This window comes from Suricata suricatta, chromosome 5 (assembly GCF_006229205.1).
Source record: "Suricata suricatta isolate VVHF042 chromosome 5, meerkat_22Aug2017_6uvM2_HiC, whole genome shotgun sequence".
In the NCBI taxonomy this organism is placed as follows: Eukaryota; Metazoa; Chordata; class Mammalia; order Carnivora; family Herpestidae; genus Suricata; species Suricata suricatta.
In genome coordinates this window covers 115,289,980-115,295,979 of record NC_043704.1, presented here as the reverse complement: position 1 = coordinate 115,295,979, position 6,000 = coordinate 115,289,980, and the positions used below count along the sequence as shown (strand labels likewise).

The window sequence follows — 6,000 nt, the reverse complement described above, 5'->3', positions numbered from 1 at the left end:
AAGAAGAAGAAGAAGAAGACAGAAGTAAAGTAGATTAAACTCTGAGGAGTACTTGGCAGTGCTCCACTATGGGAGAAGTTTGGAAAGGGGAAGGCATATGGGAATGGAGTTCTGGAATTTTCCATTTTCCTTTGTGTGCATGCTATTTTGTTAGTATGCATGTAAGAATAAATTTTAAAAGTTCATGTTATATTTCTCAGCAACAATTGCACAAGACATTACAGAAATGCAGAAGTAAAATCACTTGGCAAGCATAAAACTGGTGCCAAAACTACAGCAAAGTATAATACTACTAATTAGCTTTGTTCTAAATTCATGAGAGTGACCAAGAAATTGAGCTTATGAATGCAAATATCCACAATGGCCACATGAAAGATAACAAAAAATTCAAAAGCAAAACGTGTTGTGAAACATACAGCTTTGAGGTGAGCGGAGGGAGAAATAATTAAAAGTGTGTCTTATGCCCAAATCAGAAGTTTTGAAGGGAATAAAAATGATTCAAACCCATGTCTTTCTGAAATTCTTAATCTGATGACAACTCTGTTTGAATACTGCAAGGGAAGACAAATTCATTATTCTTTTGTACTAATCCTAGTTTAGTGGCTCTGTTCCTTTGCTACATCTCTTTGTATTATTTACTTTTTACTGGTTGTAAATTCCAGTATCTGCTTTAGATTACCACCGTCTGCTTAGAGTTAATATTGTACATCTTCATATAAATTAAGAAATTTTCAACAGAGCTTTTTGGTTTCTAAATACTATGTACCATTGCTCTCATGCTTAACATGCACACAGTTATAAACCTCGTAATAACACATTATGTTTTGACAAGGCAGTTGGTTGTCTTTTACAGATATCAAGAGTCGAGAAAAGATACTTTTATATTTACTCACATATATATAATTTTTGCTTTGGTTTTCTGCAGTTAGCTTATGATGTGTGGTTTTCTTTGTCTTTATCCTACTTAGTTTCCTCTGAGTGTCAGAAATAGGTACGTGATAAGTAGGTTGACACTGGTAAACTTTCAACCACTATTACTTTAACTTACTTCCCAAACTCGTTCTTGTTCTTTCCTTTCCCTCTGTGAATTCAATTAAATGAATATTAGTCTACTTAACTGTTGCCTCATTGGTCACCAAGACTTTACTTTTTTCCAATTTTTTTCTCTCTCTCTCTTTTTAAATGTCTATGTATTTATTTTGAGAAACAGAGAGAGAGAGCACGGGGAGAGAGGCAGAGAGAGAGGAGAGGGAGAAACCCAAGCAGTCTCTGGGCTGTCAGCACAGAGCCCAGTGCAGGACTCCAGCTCATGAATCATGAGATCATGACCTGAGCCGAAATCAAGAATCCAATGCTTAACCAACTGAGCTACCCAGGCACATGCCCCCCAATTTTTTTTCTCTTTAAATTGAATAATTTCTATGGATTGCTCTTCCTAATTTACTGGCTTTATTTCAGTCTGCTTTTACCTCACTACAGATATTACACTTTTCAGTTCTAGTATTTCTATTTGGTTCTTTTTCACAGCTTCTGTGTAGTGCTGAGATTCCTACCTGCTCATTCATTTTGACCATCATTTTCTTTAAATTGTTGAATATATTTATAATATCAGTTAACTACTCTGTTCCAATATTTGTTTCACCTTGGGATCTGTTTCTATAGGTAGCTTTTTTTTTTGACAGAGCCATTATTTTCTGTTTCTTAGGTTGTATATTAATTTTACACAGTATTTTGGATTGTGGATAATTTTTGTAGAGTTTCTGATTTTTGTCTTCTTTCTCTGAAAAGGATTAATTATTCTCAGACATGTAGCTGAAGACAGATCATCTTTAACTTCTAGACCTTTGGTTTATTACATGTTAAGGCCAGTCTGTCAAATGCCTGAAGGTGTTACCAAACCCCACTATCCTTGGCAGTCTTCATATTCCAAACTCTATTTCCTTGCAGGGAACAGCAATGGAAATCTCTGTCCAGACCTTTCAGCTGCTACTTTCTGCTGTCATCACTGGAGACTCCCCAGCACGTGTGTAGTTCAATGGTCAGTCAAGGATTCTAGAGCTTTTTATAGGCAAGTATTAATGTTCTTCCCTCTGTAGTACCTTACTTTTGGATATTACCCTCAACATGCAGCCTGAAATCTCTTCACTGACATCACAAGTCAATGAAACTGAATCATTCTCCTTGAGTTGTAGCTGCCCTGCACCTGAGGACTGGGGAATGTGCACAGGGAAATGGCTGTATAAAAGTGGATCCCACTCAGTTATTATATTTCCTTTTTTTTTTTTTTTTACTGTTCAAATCCTCTACAGTTTTAGTCGCTTGTGACAACTCCCCAATGTCTTCAAGTAATTGTTTGTTTCAGGCTTATTATTATTATCCATAGGAGAGTTATTCCTGTTCAAGCTAACTTATCTTTTTTTTGAGAGAGAGAGAGTGCAAGCAAGGGAGGGGCAGAGAGAGAGACAGAGGATCCTAAGCAGACTCTGTGCCAACAGCAGCAAGCTCAATGTGGGGCTCGAACTCATTAACTGTGAGATCATGACCTGAGCCAAAGTCAGACACTCAACTGACTGAGCCACCCAGGTGCCCCCAAGTGAACTTATCATTACCGAAATTCTAACTCCCACGAACTCATAACATTTTCAAGTATTTCATTGCTAGAGAAACCAAACTGTTAGCACTTTTTTATTAAACAAAATCTATATCCACAAGACATTCTTTGCTTTTTCTTGATTCTATTTTTTTGTTCCAAAAGAAAATATATTTCTTGCTTTAATTTAAGAGACTTTTACGTTTTTGTAAGTTGCTATGTACCATTACTTAAATATTTTCTTCTGAAGATTGAACATGCTTCTTTCTTTTTGCTACTTCTACTCATGATTGGAAATTCCTTACATTGAGATTATCTTCCTTAGTGTTATTAATTGCTTTCTGATAGTTGGTCTGATACTTATGTAACACAATGAAATACCAATAGGACTCTATTATTGAGGCCCAATTACATTAGCTTTATGGACATATTAACCATTTCTAGTATATTTGTGGTGATTAACCCCCAACATTAGTTACCCTGGAGTCTGTCCTTTCATTGTATATTAGAGAAATTTTACTTATTAGTATTTGGTAGATCACCTTTTATTTCCTGACCTCCATTCTTAAGTACAAAAAGGTCTATATATAAGATATAAAGGAAATGGAACCCAAAGAATTTTAACAAAAGTCTAAACAAAAATAATAAGAAATGAGAGCAGGTTAAAGTTGGGGGTAAGAATCTCACACCAGTTAGAGTGGCTAAAATGAACAAATCAAGAGACTATAGATGCTGGCGAGGATGTGGAGAAACGGGCACCCTCCTACACTGTTGGTCGGAATGTGAATTGGTGCGGCTGCTCTGGAAAACAGTGTGAAGACTCCTCAAAAAACTATCCATAGGACTCCCTTATGACCCAGCAATAGCACTGCTAGGGATTTACCCAAGGGATACAGAAGTGCTGATGCATAGGGGCACATGTACCCCAATGTTCATAGCAGCACTGTCAACAATAGCTAAGTCATGGAAAGAGCCTAAATGTCCATCACCTGATGAGTGGATCAAGAAAATGTGTATATATATACACACACACTCAATGGAATATTACATGGCAATGAGAAAGAATGAAATCTGGCCATTTGTAGGAAAGTGGATGGACCTTGAGGGTGTCATGCTAAGCAAAATAAGTCAGGCAGAGAAGGACAGATACCATATATTTGCACTCATAGGTCTGACAGGAAAACAGGAGAAACCTAATGGGGGACCAGGGGGAGGGGAAGAGGGAAAGAGAGTTGGGGAGAGAGAGGGACACAAAACTTGAGAGGCTATTGAATACTGAAAACAAACTGAGGGTTGAAGGGGAAGGGGGAGGGGGAAAAAGGTGGTGGTGATGGAGGAGGGCACTTGTGGGGAAGAGCACTGGGTGTTGTATGGGCAGAGAGAGAGGGAGAAAGGGAATCTCAAGCAGGTTCCAGGCCACCAGCACAGAGCCCAGCTCAGGGCTTGAACTCACAAAACCATGAGAGCATGGCCTGAGCCAAAATCAAGAATCATTTGATGAACTGACTGAGCCACCCAGGCACCCCAGCGTTAAAACACATTTTAATGAAATATGGAACCTATGATATATTTTGAAATTCTGGCCAAGTACATGAGCTAAGAATTATTTATTGAACAGACACTGGGGTATCTTTCAAGCCCCACACCGTAGATGCATGTGGGCCTCTAGAACGATGGTTCTCAAAGCTGGCTGCCCCAAAGACTAACCTGGCAAGATGTGTAGAAATATCAGTCTTTGGGGTCTCTTTCCACAAAGATTCTGATTCAATTGTTATGATGTGGAGTTCAGAAACTCGGGACTAGGTCTACCTCTAGTATTTTGGGGGAAACCAGTACACTCTCTCTCCATCTCTTGTCTCTCTATATTACATTTTCTATGGTTCTTTTTGTTTTATTTATTTTTGGTTAAGGACTGGCTTTCTCTGCTGTGTTCACATGACAGAAAACGGTGTCTGAATCAATCATCTGTGATAGAAAGTGTGGTCATCTTAGGAAAGTATGGATGCTTTTCTAGTAAGTATAGGTAAAGATGTAGGGAGTGGTAGGTGACTAGCTTTTTTAAAAAAGCCTAAATAAAGCAGGTAATATAATACTTACCGTCCAGTTATAAAGAAATTATCTTGGATTGCTAACTCTCCTTCCTATGTTGACATGTGAAACAAGACATTTCAACAAAACTTCTGTACCTGCACTTTCTGATAATATTTTTGAAAAAAGTATTAAATTCATAGGTACGCTGATACTTTACTTAAATAATTAGGCTTCCTTTAAGTGTAATTCTCTTCAGTAGTTTTCCTGAATAGACTTGTTTCTTCTGCTGTGCAGACGCAACCACCTCTCAGTGGGAGCCATCATGTTCCTGGGTCTCAGTTTGCTTGTTAGCCTCACAGAGGGGGTGGTGAGAAGGTGGAGGAATGGGGAACAAGGAATGTGAGAGTGCTAGGTGATAATAAAGGGACATGAATTTTCTTTTTTTGACTACCTAGTTGAAACAAACCCAAAGCTTTTCTAAGGTCTAAGAGTAGATCTGCTCATCTTTAAGCAAGAGTTTTATCATTTTAGTTATAGTTGATGTCTCTCCAACTACAATATAATCTCCTCTCAAATTATGTTCTTGACACTAGTCCTTCCTTACTTTGTAATCCGTCATCAGAAGAGCATTCAAGTTTGGCTTTTCAAAGTTCTGAAACTACAATTTGTGCGGTTGGAACAAAACATAATTTGGTTTTCTTTACTGCCATGGGCACATTAGCCTACATATCTGCATTCATTACTCTGCTAATGGACTTTGGCAAAGCACGGAGGGGTTTGGGGAGTGTCCTTGAGACAATCACAGCCTTCTAGGAACATCAGAAAAGCACTCATCTTGGCTTCATTTTGGCCTGGCCAACCCATAGCTTAGCCATTGTGTCACAAGAGACCCTCAGTAAGTCCCTACTTGGAAGTTTTTCTCAAAATAATTTGGTTTTGCTACGATAAATAATATGCACTGACAAGAAGAGCTGTGACCCTTTGAACACAATTACATGCACTGAGGTTTTAAGGAAGTCTGATATTCTTTGACCATTGAGACTAATTATCATAATATGAAGCCACCTGTGACAAACTAAGAGCATCACCCATTCCTCCCTCTCCCCATCTTTGCTTAAGAAGCATTAACTGACTTTGAGACATTTCCATTTAAAAAGTCAGGCACTCATCTTTCCTGAACACCAGGATGATTGTTTTCTTTCCCAACTGAGACTGAAATAAATGATATCATTATTACAGTTTGCAAAAAAGCAATTTTAACTTCTCCATGAACAAAACACCAGTTACTTCTCAATACAGTCCAACCATATTTTGTGTATCTTTCATATAATATAATTACTTATCCTGTCTCTCAGCAAAAGTCTTTTAGCAATGAAATA

At 38.0% G+C, this 6,000-nt stretch overlaps 1 pseudogene; it reads left to right on the top strand.

Moving 5' to 3' along the window:
* LOC115291249 overlaps positions 1-6,000 on the top strand; it is a 37,236-nt pseudogene that overhangs the window by 371 nt on the left and 30,865 nt on the right.